At 36.4% G+C, this 18,670-nt stretch overlaps 1 protein-coding gene across 2 annotated transcripts in view; it reads left to right on the top strand.

Annotated features, from left to right (window-relative positions):
* Positions 1-455: 455 nt before the first annotated feature.
* Positions 456-18,670, top strand: part of LOC149530877 (uncharacterized) — a 37,657-nt gene continuing 19,442 nt past the window's right edge. For both annotated transcript variants that reach the window (XM_089808577.1, XM_089808576.1), the window contains exon 1: positions 456-954. The gene's annotated coding sequence lies outside the window, so the exon portion shown is untranslated. The remainder of the gene's footprint in view (positions 955-18,670) is intronic.

Here is an 18,670-nt window from a genome sequence, read left to right on the forward strand (position 1 = left end):
GTTATGTAAGGGCCCGTTTGGTTCCTGGAAGATGATAGAATTTGGCTTTTCTAAAACTTGGATTTGAAAATTTGTGCGTTTGTTTCAAAATTTGCAAAATGGAATTAGCATACAAGACTTCCAATTTTGCCTCAAAATTAGGTTTTCTAACTTCTTAAAATAGTAAGAATTGAAAATCAAAACCTAGTTTTGTTTTTTAAGGAGTGTAAAAACAATAGATTGGACTACTTTTTGAAATTTGCCTTCAACTCCAAGCTTACACATAAAAATGTGTCGCTTTCAGTAAAATTCCAAAAATCAAAATGAAGATATACAAAACCTTGATTTGGCTGAACCAAAGTTTGTAGAAATCCGAATTTTTTAAATTCCACGAACCAAATGAACTCTAAATGAACTTTAAAATACTATAAAACTTTAGGAATATTATATTTGGTAGAAGGACTTTAAAAAAAAAGAAAGTAAAAATTTATACTGGTACTTTTCTAAGATTACCGTGAAGCCATTTTCCCTTGGTTCAATATTTCATTTGCCGTGATGGTTTATGTGGTCAGTTGCTGTGTTTGGGAGTTGACATTTGCGGTGTAATGCGTTGAATGTGAACAGTTGGTACCCTAGAAAATCACAGATAGTGTTTGGTCTATGCGAAACGAGTTTGGAGGTTGACGAACACACACTCTTATACTTTTCTGTCCTTCCGGAAAAAGGTGTTGCATCAGGCATACCAGGCATTGCGGTCAGGTTATAGAGTGCAGATGTCATACTCTGCAAATATCATTCACCCAATACTTCAATCACAATAATTGCAGGCGCTCCGTGCAAAGGGGTTTCCTTCTATCCTGAGGTTGGAGTGCTGTGTATTGAGGCAATTGAAAGAATAGGAGATTGCTGTTGCTGCAAACCATTATCAGATTTCCTGCATTTTATGTCTGTAATCAACTGATCGGCAAATACAAGGTCAGAGAAGATTTGTTAATGTTATGTTCTGAATCTGCACTTTTTAATCTCTGCAATAAAAACTCAGTAATGTAATGTTTGAGAAATTGTCGATGAATATTTAAGTTGCAATAATCATTTTAGGTCTGCAGTTGCATTTGGTATTAGGAAATAAATTTAATTGCAGTTATCTTGCTTGTAATTACTCTTGTGGACACCTTTAAATTTCTACGCAAATATCAAATCTGAAACTAGAAAATTAGGGTGAAAATCTGAATTGTGAAAAGTATCCTGTTTTGGGGATATTTCATCGCAACAACCTTGAGGTACTATTAGAACAAGACAGTTTACTAGTAACATCGTATAGACTCATTATGTGATGCTAAGGTAAGCTTTCAACGTGTCCATTTTCCGCTACAGAATTCTGTCTCTACCGGGCTTATTAAGATCTAACAGTGCAAATCTCCAACAAGCTTTTGCTGCTCTACATTGATATAGCATCATCCTTCCTGGAGTTGCCATGGCAGCTCCTCATGATCCCACTGAAGCCAAGCATCAAGTATGCCGATGAGTATATCCTAAATCAACACATTCTCATAACAATTAGTTGCAGCCCCAAAGAGGTAATTAGGATCCTCAAGACTTGGCTGCAACTTACTTCCCATAGGAATATGCTACTCACCCATAGAAATGTCAATCATGCATGCCTCATGCCCCACAAAGAGGAAGATTCCATACTCCAACAATGTATTTCAAGGGAAGATTCCATAGAAATGTCAATCATGCATGCCTCATGCCCCACAAAGAGGAAGATTCCATACTCCAACAATGTATTTCAGTGGCTTCTGCAAGAGTGTCCACATACAAGGATAAATCAACAATATCACTGTCCAAGTATACCCTCTCATAGGCTGCCCCAAAAAACATGAGCCCCAACATAAGAGTCTCTAGGAGAGACAACTCCACAAAATCAATGTGAAAGATCAAGGGGCCAATCGAATCCAAAACACTCATGCCTCCCTCAACAACTACAACACTAGTGGCTAATCCACCAACTTGTATGTTCCACTATCCTCTTTTTTCCCTGACTTGGCCATCTAAAAGGTTCTCAAAAAGGGGAAATTCATGGGTCTCATGATGCAAATAAGGGTAGCTTTCTCCATGCCCTTATAAATGATAAATCTGAATGCAAGCGCTTCCTTGCTTGAGTAGCCATACAATTAGCTCTTCATCCATCCTCCAAGAGCTGATGTGCAAAATCAGAATTTTCATTACATTCTTCACACAAAATGTGAATGCCACATCCTTGTGTGAAGTGGCCGCTATCTCATGATTATGCAGAGGTGAGGAATGGTTGTTCCCAAGGAACAAGTCAGAAAAATAATCATGCATGCCCATAGTGTCCTCAAGGATCTCGCGCTGCGAAATGTCTTCAAGCGAATACCATATGTCTCAAGCTTGATTCGAGTCCTCATCCATTTTTCTGTCATGTTCATAGGTGTGCCATAGGTTGTTGTGATCCAAAGCAGTGTACTCTATCGAACATTATGGAACCCAACTGAAATGCTGCTTTCCATAATCAGAAAATCAGAATATTCTGAGGTTAGATTAGTGTCAAATCCCATCATGATCTTGCTGTCGACAATTAAAGTATCAAGCCCAATCAGGAAATCAGAGCTTCCTATGTTCATGGAAAAATTAAATCCAACCAAGGTAGTGTTGTCAACAAAAGCTTCAAGATTTATCAAAGAATTGCCTTTAATTAATCAGTAAATCAGATCTTTTTGATTGTAGGGCAGCATCCAGCCTAAACAAGGAAATGTTACGCTCATGATAAGGTGTCAAGGTGCAAAGAGGTGTCTGTCATTTTGAATCATCACTAACATCTCCATACGAAGCTCCCAACTGAAAATCGTATCCTCTCCATGCCTACAATTTGAATCCTTCATTCTCACACCCACTCTTGCATTATGTGCTCCTTCCTCAGGTGTCAAGTTCAACTCTGCATCGATCTCACCAACAGAGTGTTTTTCATTGAATTCATGGCAACCTTCTCATAGGTGAGCTTGTGTACATCATGTCCTTTTTTCCTCAAAGCATTAGAATACATTTCATTTATTTGGAAGAGACGATCTTTATCAGTAAGAAGGTGTAAGAAATCTGATTTATCATCTCGATAGCTTTTTTAAGAGACTTAAAATCTTCAAGTGATAGCTTTCCCTCTTACGCTCTTGACAAACAATTTGACATCATTTGATGTGTATCATCAATGTGAGTAAGAAATGCAACAACCTTCTCATAGGTCAGCTTGTGTACTTCATCTTCTTTTTTCCTGAAAGCATCAGAATACATCTCATTGAGTTGGAGGAGATGTTCTTTATCAGTAAGAAGCTGTAAGAAATCTGAAATCATCACCTTCATAGCTTCTCTAAGAGACTTAAAATCTACAAGTGATAGCTCTCCCTCTTGTGCTCTCCACAGACAATTTGACATCATTTGATGGGTATCATCAACGAGAGGGAGAGATGCAACTTCCAAGTGGTGTGAATTCTTAAAGAAATTTTCGGATTGGCCTCTAGCTTCTTCCTCCACACTTTTGTTTCCCATCAAACGTGTGTACAAAAAAGTTGTCATCAGCATCACTATGGATTGGATCTTTTATCTCACGCTCCTCTTCAATTGTGGTTGTGAAATCAAATTGTAGGTAATCAACATCTCCAATTTCAATCACGTGTTTGCTAACCCACTCTTGGCTGTCATTGATGCATTGCTTATGTGATGATAATAAACTGCTGATAGCTTTCAGAAAATCAGAACTATGTTTGCTTTTGCCCTTTCTTATCACACCCTCAACAAGTGCTGGCCATTTCCTTACTTATCCAGGTCTGCATCCTCATTATATTCTTTGCCCCCAACCAAAACCATGGCGAGGCAACCATGACAAAACAAACACGGTCATATTGTAGGACTGTATCTAGTCTCTACAGTCAGCTCTCTAATGCAAAATGCCTTATATGACCCCATCAAGTATTTTTCCAAAGCAAACATGTGAATGAAACAATTGAAATAAATCACACTACAAGACCAAACATCATCACTATAAACTGATTTTTGACCAACCAACTGTAGAACTTGCTGATTCAAAGGATCATTGGTACAGTCTGCATCTTGGTGAAGCTGACTGACCAATGTTGGCTTGGGAAACTTGGTGCAGGCATCTTCTTTGTCCTTGTGGCTTTCTTGTAGATTTAGCTGTTCCCCACGTGAAGGAACAATTGTTGATTCTTTCTCGTCCATATCTTTGTGTGGCTGACATGAACCTATGAGCATGTCCTCATCCTCAATAGGGCTCGTGGTGTCATGTAGCATATCATCTTCATTGCCTATCTTTTGTCTGACATTGTTGTTATAGTCTTTATTACCTTTGGATGGTGGATATCTCGTCCTCAGGTCTATGCAGTCCTTGAGAGATATGTCCATCTGCCATCCTCCATCAAACCAATCTTGCTTGAATTGCTTTTAGCCAAAGAGGGCATATCAATTTCCAGTTGCTTGATCCTTGGAGGGAAGGTTGACATCATCAGCCTTGGATTCGACTGATATTTGTGGGAACTTCCATTAGCTCCACTTCTTCTGCCAGATGTTTGAGTGTTTTCTTAATCTGCTGATGTCTTCTTGCTAGGGTCTCGCTCATCTTCTACCATCCTCCTTTGAACTCTCTCAGGAGGGCCATTTTATTTGTATGCACATCTCCCGTTCTATCCAAGCGGCAATACCTTTGTCACTGCTCATTAACCCGACATGCTAGCAAGATCACCAACTCTGATACCACTGTAATGTCCCCGAATAGATATGAAGGGAAAACAATACTGCCTTCGAAATGAATGTATTCAAATCTAGATTTTCTCATACAAACTTGCTTTAGGCTCAGATACAAAAAGATCATAACAGTGACAAACTACTTCTCGTTATGAGTGCTTTTTCTCTTGCTTGACGGAATGCTTTCAGAAACATACAAATTGCACAAGATATAACATCAATTTAATGCGGTGTTATTATTTTTTATTCCCTTTGATAAAATCATTATTTGTGTGTGAAAATGGTGAATGGTTTATATGTTGGAAATAGGGTGGATGGATCTTCAAATTTTGCTTCGTGGGAGTCCAGAGTGTTGGTGGTTTTAATTTTTTTAAAGAAAATGATCTCTTGGATTACATCAATTCTTATTTTGTTGAGCCATCTGATGATGGTGGAAAAATTCAGTGAAAGAAGAACAAGATCTTGGCCAAAAAAATTATGATTGATTGAAACAAGATCATCTAATTCCTGTCATCTCAAAATTGGAAACAACTGGTAAAATGTTCAAGACTCTCAAGGATTTATATGAGTTCAATGATACCATTATAGTTTTTGCATTGAGGTGTCAATTGTTACATGTAAAAGATGGCAAGAGGTAAATCTGTAGTTTCATACTTTATGAAAATTACAGAACTAATGGATCAGCTTTGTGCAATTGGTGAAACTTTCTCATATAAAGATTTGGTTATGCTTGCTATGAATTGACTTCCCCATTCTTGGGAATGCTTCATTCAGGTGTTAGTGGAAGAGATGAGCTTCCAAAATTTGACAGACTAAGGGCAGATTGTATTCAAGAAGAATGTAGATTAGAAACAAGTGGTAATGGTCATAGAAATCATCATGAAGATGATCATGTTCTTGCAACTCATACTTCCAAAGAAAATGTGAAGGGAGGGAACTTTAAGAGATTCAGAGACAAGAGTTTCTGATTAGCCCTTGACTTCAAGAGAAAGAAGAGAGAACTCTATTGAGTTCAATACTATGGTGTGATAAGTTTGGACATTTCGCAAGAGATTGCACCACAAGACCTTTGCTTCATGCTGTTGGTGCTGCTGTAAAGGTTGAGAATTCTTCTCCGCAAAGACAGTCCAACAATAATTCTGAAGGGTTATTATTCATATCTGCACTTTCAAGCAACATTCCCACAAATAGTGATACTTGACTGATTGACAGTGGTGCACTTCATCAAATCACAGGGTTTAAAGTACATCTATTTAATTTGAAAGAAGAAGATTCACATTTACAAGTTTATTGGCGATGATGAGAGCTACTCAGTGAAGGGTGCTGGTTCTACTTCTTTCTGTTGGAACTTGGAAATTATAGGTACTGAGAGGGGGGTTGGGGGTAATTAGTACCTTAAAAAACTTTAATTACTTCTACTGATATCTTTAAGTAGCAAGAAAAGAGACTTTCCAAACTATAGAGCATGCAACTGAAATGTAATGTAGAAATGCAATGAACAAAATGACAACGCATGCACACACATAACAGAGATTTTTTTCTCGTAGAAACCCTTGGTCAGAGGGGAAAACCATGGTGAGGATGACACTCACAATTTTCTCACGGCAGTTGAAAAGAGTGCTTTGTTGGGAGCTTACAATTTGCCAATTTTTAGGTGTCTCACCTTGTCATGAGTGATCGATTCCTTGTTAGAATATCACAAGTTCTATTACAGACTGCCTGATGCAAAGCTCTCCCTTAAACAGAAAAATTGGTGTGGTGTAGCCGTAGGATACTTCCAAGTACTCCAAAATAGAGTCAAGGGAGGGCTCAACACCTTTGAAACAATTCTACTTCAAAATATAGCCTAGGCATCAAAGTTGCACAACTACGCTTCAAAGCACAAAATCTACTAAAACTAGGTTTTTGCTTAGATATGGAACCTATGAGTTTAGGGGGAAGTGGAAAGGTTCCTTAATGATCAACCATCTCAAACTGGTGAGTTTGGTAAGCCCGTTTTGTTCCCAAAGGTCTCAAACAATCATATTGCCTATTAGGCCAAGGAGCCACTATTAGCCCTATCAACGAGGTAAATTGGACTTGGTTTGAAAATCCTCCAAAGGACCTTGAAAACAAACTACATATATGGATACCCTTTTGGAAGAAGTACAAGATTCCAAACTTGTAGACTCCAGACTGGTCAGATGATGCCCTAACCAAAAATGCAACAAATCCCTTGTTTAAGCCTACTTACTAGGGTTTGTGAAGGAAATGCTAGTTAGATGTTTGACCAGGCAAAACTACCAATGAGAAAACATGTAGGGAACTATCAGGCTTCAATATCCACCATTAGGTTGGCTTCATCCACCCCACAAGTGCCTACAACACTCAATATTTGTTGTTTTGCACCAAACACAAAAATGTTTGGGCTAGGGCTTGCTAGCAAATATAGGAGCCTTGACTTCCATCTCTGATCCTTCAGGTATGTTAAAATACAACTTCCTAACTTGCATTTTACCAAGTGGTTTGGAAATCCCATGGTGGGAATGCAAGTTATGGCTTCATTATTGAAACTGGCCACCAAAAGGAGGGTTTTGGTGCATTTGAGAATGATCTAACAATAACTTGAGTTGTAGAGCACTTTAGATCCTCAAATCAATTGCATTGATCAACTATGATGTCCAGGATTTCAGAACAATAGGTTATTCACGTGTCAATCCGTATCTGTCTGTACACTCAGAAATTGCTGTGTTTTACAAGGAAAAATGGGATCTTTATTTGATTTGAAAGGCAAAATTACATTGTTTGACTTCCACCTGCCTGGTAGGGCTATATGAAGTGCTTCCCAAACCCTCCCAACCGAAATTCAAAGGTTGTGACCGTTGGGAGTTGACAACTTTTGCGAAAAGTTGCTTGACAACTTTTGCGAAAAGTTGTCAAGCAACTTTTTGCAATTTTAACAAATTGTGCAATCTGACCCTTTTAGGACCTTTGCCTTGTGTCATAAGGTCCTAGAATATGTTTAGAAACCTAAAGATATTCCTATCCTAGGCTAGATCTAAGAAATGCCTCTTGACCATAGTCAAAACCCAAGGTTTATAAAGTACCAAATGGGGACTAGGTCTTACAATCAGGCTCAAATTATTGAATCACTATGACTACCTTATTACAAATGTCTCTTTAGGCTTAAATGCCTTTGAGTAGAACTCATAAAGAGTTAAAAATGAAGATGCCATGGTGAATGGAGGGTTAGGTGCTCCTGCACCACTATCTTTTTAGAGGATTTAAAATCCCATTTATGCAAATGTTCACCCTGTTAAGGGATTTACAGTAAAGTCTTGCTAATGACTACCCGGTTAAGGGATTTAGACTTGTTGAAACTATTAGAAATATAACAAGCGAAAATTGACCTGTAAAATGCACTCCTCAATGCTAATCAGATCCTTGATGCTCTGTTCTTGACCTCAATTCAATCCTGTAATCTCTTTGTAAATAGCTCGGAAATCATAGTTCAACACTTCATCAACTTTTCATAAAAACTGTAACTCTCTCTTTCTCTCTCTCTCTCTCACTTCTCTTCTCACATCAATTGTTGCCTTATAAGGTGTCTTTTCCTTCGGGATGTAAGCCTAATTAGGGTTTCCATTTCCCTTCAAAATTGCTTTTCCAATCTTAACTAACTTGCAAAGACTTGAATTCCTTACTGTGTCAGCCAAATCATAATGTAAGTTATCATTTCCAATGTGGAATATTTCTTCATTTTATTTGCCAAAACATGTCTTGGCTTCATACACAAATTTGTAGAAAATTCCTTGAGAATTGACTCATTCAATTCCTTGAATAGTGTAATACATTTTTCATGTTGTCCAGATTCATTGAATCATTTAAAATTTTTCTAATACATATCAGAAATGACTTCATAGCCCATTGGTTGTGTTGGTTTTATGAGGATCGCTGCAAATGTACTAAGCACTGCCATAATATGTGGTATGTGTTTTTCAAATGGCAGCGTCCTGGTTGTATTTGTATGAATAAACCAAAAGAGGAGACATGTCCCTTCACGAGGCATGTCTATTCATCAACATAATTAATATAATGTAATGACAACCTTAGTTATAGTTGTGTGTGTGTGTATGTGGTATGTGTTTTTCAAATGGCAGCATCCTGGTTGTATTTGTATGAATAAACCAAAAGAGGAGACATGTCCCTTCATGAGACATGTCTATTCATCAACATAATTAATACAATGTAATGACAACCTTAATTATAGTTGTGTGTGTGTGTGTGTCTATATATATATATATATATATATATATATGAATCATTGTCATTATATTAATATCTCTTTGTTCTCACATGTTTATCCTACTAAAGCTACCAAAACATCAACAGGTTGTATCCATATTTCACTTGGTTCTATTGCCTCTATGCCACATTGATCAGTTTCAACCATGAAACACACAGTATCTGCAAATCTTTCCACTATCTCCTTAAGAATTCTTTCTCTTAACTATATCCTCTTTTGAGACATTTTTTATTGTCCAGACAAAGAATGCCCACCTGATCCTTGTCTCGTGATCGACAAAATTGGGAAATTTGTTGAGCTACCAATACATGCTTGTGCCACGTAACTCCCTGAACAAAGTTCATCTGATATATGAACATGTGTATAATTAATGAACCATACTTGAAAATTTTAAATTTGTCCTTTATCGTGTCCAAATTTTCCAACAATTGCATCCTCAATATCTGACAAAGATCAGATTTAGTGTCTTCTTGCAACATTCAATATACTATGTGAATAATGGTCACTAAATAGAGCTTGTTCTACTGCTATAATGTGCCTTGTATCCGAGAATCATTGAAGCTAGTTTGATAACTGACTGAATGATATGATTGATAGTCATCGCTCTTCCATGATATAATGATTGTGTTATTAGTTATTGCTGTTTATTTGGGTTAAAATCCAACATGGTATCAGAGCCAGGTTATATCAATAGTTCTGAGAAGTTGTGAGATAGATTCTCACTCTTGAAGGCTCTCTGTTTTGTTTTTGTTTTGCATTTATCTACATGTTTGCATGTCTCGTTCTTGCTGGTGCATTCATACAGGTTATAAGCATAATTATTGCATTTTGTTGGAGTGCTTATGATGTACATATGGATATGGTATTTCTGGAGAGTCCTAGTTGTAACTGTAATCTTTCTCAATATGAAGACTCCTTCTCTTGTTTTCCTCTGCTTCATCAACAAGAAGTTATGTACTTTTGAGAGGGAGATTCGTAATGTCTTCTTCAATTCCATATGAGCAGACTCTCCATGTGTGCAGCCCAGTGCTCTGTGGAAAATTGAATGCAATAATACAGAAGTCCAATTGACTCATTTTTATGTGTATCTTCTTCAAGATGGTTTGCAGACTTTCAGAAGTGAGTGTTCCTCTATATCCAAGATGGGGTTTATTCTTTGTAGAGGTTGTTCTTTTGTCAGCAGAGAGCTGAACTTGGATGAGTTATTAAGCTTTGAAAGAGACTCGTTTGTAAACACTCATGCATTTTCTGTGCTCGTCATTGTTTTTTTTTCACCATAGAGGTAGGTGTCTTCAACTATTAATTATTTGTGGTAGTTCTTACTTTTTCTTTGTAATGACAAAGAAGAAAAAAATGTAACAGGTCACTAAAACAATAACATCGTGATTGGATGTCATTATCGGGAGTCATGTTTTGACGTTGCAACTTTCAGTGACAAAGGTAAGTGGGACAACAAATATAATATGCAAATTTTGTGATGGAGTGTTAGATGCCTTCTATTCTGCATGATGATAAGGATGGGCAAGGCTTTTAACAGAAGTAAGGGTGGTAACTCAGTGACAGTTTGACACATTTGGTGGAGATTGCAGACTGTGATGATGCGGAGATATACATGGAGATTCTGCGTCTTTCTTCATATCCCTTTATTATTGTCAGTTATGTGTGACTAGATGCATGCCCGAGCAAATTCCAACCATCTATCATTTATCTCACGCCATCTGTTACATGGGCGTGCTCTGAATTTTGTTTCTGTCTGTATTCAGAGGTCATGGATCGGTGTGATCTGCAAAATCTTAAAAGCTTTATACTCTGGTATTTATTACACATTTTACAAAATTTGGACTCTCAAGTTCTCTCTGACTGGCATCAAACTTCCTTTTCTCGGGATCTAATTCTCTAAGTTTGAAGCTACGGATCACAGATAATAACGATGGAAAGAATGCCTTCCGACTGCTGCAAAAGGACTATTCAGAACTGTTATCTATCATGGGGAATCCTCTCTTAGGCATTCTCTTACTTTGCAACATATGGTTTACAGGCTTTAGCCTTAGAACTGCTTTTGAATCGGTATAAATGAGGTAATAAATATGCATGGAAGAACTTTTGTTGGACGGAAAAGAGCATGGTCTGACAGGTAAGAATCTGCATTTTCACGCAATTTATTATTATTATTTATTATGCTAAGACATGTAGTCTTTCATCTCTGCTTTGAGAGGTCTATGTAGTTATGTTTCCAGGTATTTCACATTTAATTATTTAATAAACAAAAGGGTGTCATTTTAAATAGCTTGTGTGAAGAGTGATGTCGGTTTGGTAGAATTTTTTGTTTGAAGAGTCCCTGTCAGGCAAAGACTTATCAGGAAATACATTTGTATATGATCGTGTATGATCATTGAATGTGTTTCAGAAGTATCTGTGAGATACTTGCAGTTTTTTTAATATATTTACAGAATACTGAACTATAAATGAGTGAGCAAACATTGGTGACGGACTGGAAGCTTGAGTTGTTGGGTAAAGGAACGCTGGGACATAACAATCTGGGCAGTTTGTTTTGCTTGCAAGAAGTTTGGACTTATTTGTGTAGAAGTGATCATGTTAGCGAGGAATAATCTGAAATCAAAAGATAAGTTTTCTTATCATTGAATATTGATCTTGAACTAATGTATGCGTTTTAGCAATAATCTCTGTAAAGGGCAAATTTTAGGATATCTCTTTGTTGCAGGATAAAGCAATGAGATGAGATTGTTTTGCATTCAAAGGGAGATTTTAGCTTCAGAGGGAGGCTTCATAATTAAGAGGGAGTTCTTATGGAATCCCCTTCATTCTCATATATGCTTGTGGTATTTGTAAAATTTGAGACTTAAATGGAACTAAGTCTTGTTTTTGTTACGCCTATTTCTATTATTGTGTAAATAAATAAGATTGTAAGAATTGGTTATGGTAACTCTTTCACTCTGGGAAGTGAACATCATGTTGAGAGATTCCATGATGATCTCGCATTGAGAGATTTCGTGATGGGAGTTGGATGTCATGTTGAGAAATTCCATGATAGTTCATGTTGAGAGAGTCTGTGATTAAAGGCTTAGCTGTGATTCTTACAAGTCTATCATGTTGAGTGATTCCACAACTATTAACAATAAGTATATTGTTCTCTTAGTGGCATGTTGAGAGATTCCGTGACATCTTGATAAAATCTGTTTCCATTTCTTGCAGGGTTTTCATGTTGAGTGATTCCATGAAATTTTATAGGATCTATATGATTAGATTTTATCATTGACATTTTGGTTGCAGCCTTGTGGAACTGTTCAACTAAATCTTCCCTGCTCGCTAAGAGGGAGTGTTGGAGTTTGTAGCTGCGATAGAAATCTTTATTTCTGGGTGTTAATTCTGTTATAGTCACCTTCAGCTGAAAAAAATGTTTATGATAATTGTAATGTTAAATATAATGACGTGTGTCATTTATCATGTGTAAAGACATGAAAATATGAAGAGTTGTGTTTGTAATAAAAAGTTATATTGTTGGGAATTTCAAGAGACCGTTTGTTGTAAATGAAGAGTCCCTCTTGTGTTATATATATTGCTTCAAGTGAAAGGTATTGTACACTTGAATTTCATTATCAATAAAATGATCTTTTATTGTGTGTGGCTGGGTTTTTTCCTTCATTCTAGAAGGGTTTTCGTAGGATATTTTTGTGTGTCATTTGCATCTTTTTTGGTTATTAGTTATTTTTGTTTATCTAATTTCTGGGTTAAAATCTAACATTAGACATGCATAACTCCATCGTGTACATGTGAAAATGCACCTTTTGGGTAGTCTTCCATTGATTTAAAAGAGTGTAGCTTGAATTTATACCTTGGCTTCTCCATAACACTTACAATCTGTTTGTAATGCCAAAAGATAGAAATGATTTGCTACAAAAATACATTATGAATGCTGCCAGGGTTTACTCATAGATTTGTTAACTTCTTGATTCAATCACTAAATTGCCTTCAAGTCACAACTCTCCAAGTAGTTCTAGTTGCAATGTGTGCAATAAGACTCAAAGTTCTTTTATCTATCAGTTCAATCATTAAATGCCTTCTGTAACCTAACCTCCAAAAGCTGATGAAAACCAGTAAGCCGACAATTCTCCTGTGATCATCCATATGACCAAATATCAACCTGCGATCCATGATTTAGCAATGTAGGACCAAATCTTCAACAATACAAAATCGCATCGAGAGATGATGCCATCTCCAGAGGTTTTTAGATTTTCTGCCATTTCCTCCCCATTGTGTCCTTGATCTAATTAGGCTGCCAATGAAGAATTGACACCAAGGACTGGTGTGATCTGTCCAATAGAATCAATCTATTCTTTTCTAACCCATGTCTTCTTCATTTCATTGTTAACATCATTCACATCAATTTTCTTTGTCTTATTATCATTGTTTGCAATATTTGCCTTAACCAAACCATTCATTCTTATTCCATTATCTCTATATCTGCAGTTCTTAGCAATATGCCCTTGATCATTGCATCTAAAACAAATGACATTTTGATTCACATACCTCTGATTGATCTGATTGCTCCTTAACCTGCAATTTCTTGCAGTGTGTCCAAAGTTGTTGCATTTGTGGCATGTAAGGTTTCCTCCATTAGCATTAGGTCTCATCTCCAATCTAGATCTCGATCTGCATTCTCTAGATGTATGCCAATACTGCCAGCACGTGAAACAATATCTAGAAAAGGGTGTAGTATTTGAATTGCTCCGACATTCTTTTGTCTTGTGATCATGTTTGTTGCATGTAAAGCATCTGCCATTGAATTTCTGTTCATTAGCCCAATTCATAGGTGTTTCCTTAGGTTTCTTAGTTAGATCTATTCTATTCTTCTGCTGCCTTACATTCTCCTTGCTCATAACCCAAACCACGTCTATCTCCAATCGGTCATTGCTTTTCAAGCTTTCCATCAATCTTCTTAGTGCACAATCTAAATTTGTTTTTGAATTTCTTTGCTTATGCTAGATCATTTCTTTATACTTCATTTACTTTCTCGAGTTCTTACTCATTATGTCTTGTTTCATCCAAATCAAGTTGCATCTGTTCAATCTAAGTGTTCAATTTGTGACATTCATCAGTTTTAATTTTTAGAGCCTTTTCAGGTTTCTCTTTCTTTTCTTGCCCTCTATTTAGCTCCTTAGTCAACCTAAGAACTGTAGTCTCCATCTCATTTTACAAGTCTTCTTTTTCTTTCATTACTTTCTCAAGTTGCTCCAAACAAGATTTGTCAACCTCTAAAATAGTGCTTCCATCAGATTTCATCTGATCAACAAATTCCTTCCTCTTAGATCTTGATTTGTTCAACTGATCTCTGAGTGTTTTGATCAATCCATCAGCCTTCTTAAGTTTTTCCTTCAACTCAATGCTTTCTTCTTTCTTATCAACATCTTTAAGTGCAATCAAGAGCTGATTTTGAATACTACTATATCCCATTAGGATTCTCCTACAGCTGGTAGAATCTTCCAAGGCACAAAGCTCTGATACCAATTGTTAGGTTTCAAAAATACTGAGAGGGCAGGTGAATCAATATTCTAACACTTTTGATAACTTCATAGCGATTGCACAAGTACCATATAACACATAAGCAATCAGAGAACTCATAACACCATGATTTGTTTTTGAGGAAAACTTGGTTAAGGGAAAAACTCTGGTAGGGATGGTACCCTCAAAGATCTCACTACTGCAGTAATAATTCTCCCGTTCATAAGTACAAAAACAAGTGTTTGAGAATGCACTTGCATCCAGTCATATACAAAATGGATCTGACCCTTAGTCAGGTTCGCTGATCAAGATACACTACAAAATTGGACTTACTGCACTTTACCGAATTGACTAGTAGCATCTACTATGCTTGAAAAATTCAGATGAAGTTCTAGCAAAATCTCTGCATTAACACTACCTTGGACAACACAATTTGCATCGAAGCATCATAACAATCAACCATAGTTTGCATCTTCCCTTCGTAGTCAATACCTGATCTTATATATGATCACCTAACCAAAAATATATTCTCTGTCGGCTCCATAGAATCTAACTTATAGAATCTCCATCAGAACAAATATGCAATACATGCCGATCAAGACTAGAAGTCTTTGATGTCGGCTTAATCCAAAACATACCACTTCCCAAAACTGATTTACCATATTGGTAAATCATTACCAATCTGCCCTGTTCTAAACAAAATTGTCAACTTGATACTCAGAAGAAGTGAATATCTCAAAAATGCGATCTCCTCAGAAATTGCATTGATCAGATTAGGCATAATAATATGTTTACTTCTATGCCTTGCAATTGCATATCGTAATCTTCTGACTCTGCTCTCACTGAATTGATCTGTATAGCTGTTTGAATACTGCTTCCAGAAAACTGTGAAATGTCTAAGTATGAAACTTTCGTTAAATCATCTGTACTCCAAAAATGGCCAGGAAATAGGATAGTAGTTGCCATCAATGGCAACATACCATGCTCTGCTAGTTTATCTTGCAAACACTAGTTCCAAGTAGAACAAAAAGTAGAACTGAATTAGTAACTCTATGTATGTGGTTGAGGTTTTGCAACATGTTAGGAAATCAATGAAACATGATCCACAAAACAGATTTTTATTATTAGAGAGATTAAAAGCATAGATATTTCCTACTAGGTTTAGGTACATTAACTTAATCATAATATATATTTAATTTATTGATGGAGTTGAACCATACAAGAGCTAGGATAAGTGGCATACTAGAGTGCCTTACGCGATCCGCTACCCTAGGTCCAAGAGCATATATCATCCTTCTTGGCCTCATGTGGCCCTTTGCTATCAAAATGACAGGGTACCTCTAGTGAGGAGTCCATGGCCATTCTCATCTTCCATTACCACCCTTATCCTCTTTCTTATGACTAAAGTTTCTTAACATAATGGTCAACCAAGGTAAGGGGTTGAAGAAACTACAATAGGCTGCCCGAAGCATCCTTCCCTTCTAAGTCCAAGGGCTGGGCATCCTTGGCACCCCTTGGCCTCATGGGACTATCTGTTATCACCATGAGGGGGCATGCTTAGAAGAGGATCTCATAGCAGTTTCTCCCTCTTTGTATTCCCTTACTATATTTACCATGATTGATACAACAGACATGTAAAATGTTTTTTCATTGTTTGAAGAGGATTTGAAATCAGCACCATCGAGGTGCCTACAACATGACTTTGCCACTAAACCAAATGCACATTATTGCATGTTTTCTTCAAATAAAAGATCACATAATAAATACCATTTTCATACGCATTAGTCAAAAGAAAGACATAATACACAAGACCCATTGTGCCGCCGATTATAAGAGTTGATAATTCATACCAATTTATAGATAGATATAATATTCAGATTGTATATGCCTGAGTAAGATTTCTGTAAGTCAGATCTGATTGGTTTGCTTCGTCTTTTCTAATTGATCATTTGATTGTCATTGAATGATTGATATTTGTACGAGTGATTGATTGACTGAATTCCTTTGATTTGTTGATTGAAGGTATTTGTGAGTTATGACTAGTAATTGTCAATTAGATGATTGAAAATTTCTTAATAGTAGATTCTGGTTTTGATTGTGTGTGAATTTTTGGCATCAGCACTAAAGATCACACTCTGTGATTCATCATTAGGATGTGAGAGAGTGCACTCTCTCACATCCTGATTTTGAATCACGGAGTGTGATCCAAAATGTTGATTCCGAAAATTCACACAAAATGAAAATCAAAAGCTACTAAACTCTCTCATGCTCTTGCATCCTGATGATGAACCACAGAGTGTGATCTGAAATGTTGATGCCGAAAATTCACACAAAATAAAAACCAGAGGCTACTATTGAGTACAAATGGATTTTGGAAATATGATAAATCTGATTGAAAAGTGAAGCACTCTCTTACATCTTGATGATGAATTATGGATTGCGATTTAAAATGTTGATGCCGAAAATTTACACAATAAAAATCAGAAGCTACTATTTAATACAAATTGATTCTGGATATATGATAAATTTGATTGAAAAGTGATATACAAAATGCTAGTTTGACATATTGATGGATAATGGTTAAATGAATGTTGATTTGATAGAGTGATGCTTGACTTCTGTATTGAATGTTTTCTTCATCCCCAAGATGAGTTGATTATAATGTGGATTTGATTATTGTTTGTTTGATTTCTCGAGGGATGGATGAAGGACGATGATTTATAAGTCCTTCAATAATTAGAATGGAACTTTTCTTTGTACTTTAATGTTGAAAGGATCAATACCTTTCATAAGAATCAAATCTTCACTTTTCATTGTTGTCTTTGAGAATAATATATTATCCCCAAATTGATCTCCGTTGAGTGTCCTCCTGAAATGAAGCCATCTCTTTATATCTTCTAATGTGAGGGAGTGTTACACCTCTTCATCATGTCTGCCCTTTGCAGTCTTTACAACTTTTCACAATTACAACCCGTTGGAAGAGTCACATCCCTTCATCATTTCTGCCCTTTAAAATAGTTACATCCTTTCATAATCATCACTTCTTGAAAGAGTGGCAAGTCTTCATAACTTTTGCCTTTTGAAGGGGACACTTCATTAGTTCTTGTCATTCCTTTTTTCTTCTTCCATTAATTTTTTATTTATTTACACCTTTCCTTTTCTCTTCCTTCCTCTATCCCCCTTTCAAATGAAGTTCTCTTCTTTGTTTCACATCTCATGTTCAAGGGACTTGCAACTTTTCATTTCATGCCTTTTGACAATTCATTAAACTTAACTAAATTCTAGTAAGGTTTAAATATACTCTTTTATATTTTTTTATACTTCAATTTTTTTTTTAATTTTTAATTTTTTTTTCAAAAAATGGATGAGGCTATTGAGAGCTAATATTAATAATAACTAGTTTGATAACTCCACAGGGAAAGAACTAGTAAGAAAACCTTGCCTTGTCGGTGCTTTACAAGATAGAAATTTTAATGCTACAAGATTAGCCAGATATGAAAGAAGATCAACTCGTCAATGCTGATAAGAACTATCAATACCAACCAGCAGCTCAAGATTTATTATATTTTGTCAATACCACCATTTGGCACAGAATCCTCTTGCCCTACTTCATGGCCCACACACAGACATGCATCATCTATATGATCACAATTAAGAATCCCTCCAAACAGCCTATTGAATACATCATGCCTATATGCATTGATAAAGTAATACAGAATTTGGCTTTTCACACATTTTTTATCACATTTTCTTTATGGCTCACAGTCTTGTTGAGAAAATCTGAATGCTGAATTACTTCCCCAACATGGAGTCAGCCATAATCTGATACTTCATTCCTAACATATAGTCAGAACTTCTTCTTTTATCAACATACCCAGCTGCTCATGGAAATCAATAAAATCTTTGGGGCATAATGAATCCGTGTGCACCCAATCACATCCCCAGTTTGCATAGGTCTGCAACTTGATTTCCTCCACACAATATGTGGAATATGTGAACCTCTTGAAAAGAGTAACAATTTCCATATTTGATTCAAGATATAAGCTAGCTTCCAATTGTGCATATATCTTTTGATGCACACATTAACTATTACCATGGAATCACCTTTGATGT

The sequence above is a fragment of the Cupressus sempervirens genome, chromosome 11 (assembly GCF_028749045.1).
Source record: "Cupressus sempervirens isolate cs-2001-9-10 chromosome 11, ASM2874904v1, whole genome shotgun sequence".
Classification (NCBI taxonomy): domain Eukaryota; kingdom Viridiplantae; phylum Streptophyta; class Pinopsida; order Cupressales; family Cupressaceae; genus Cupressus; species Cupressus sempervirens.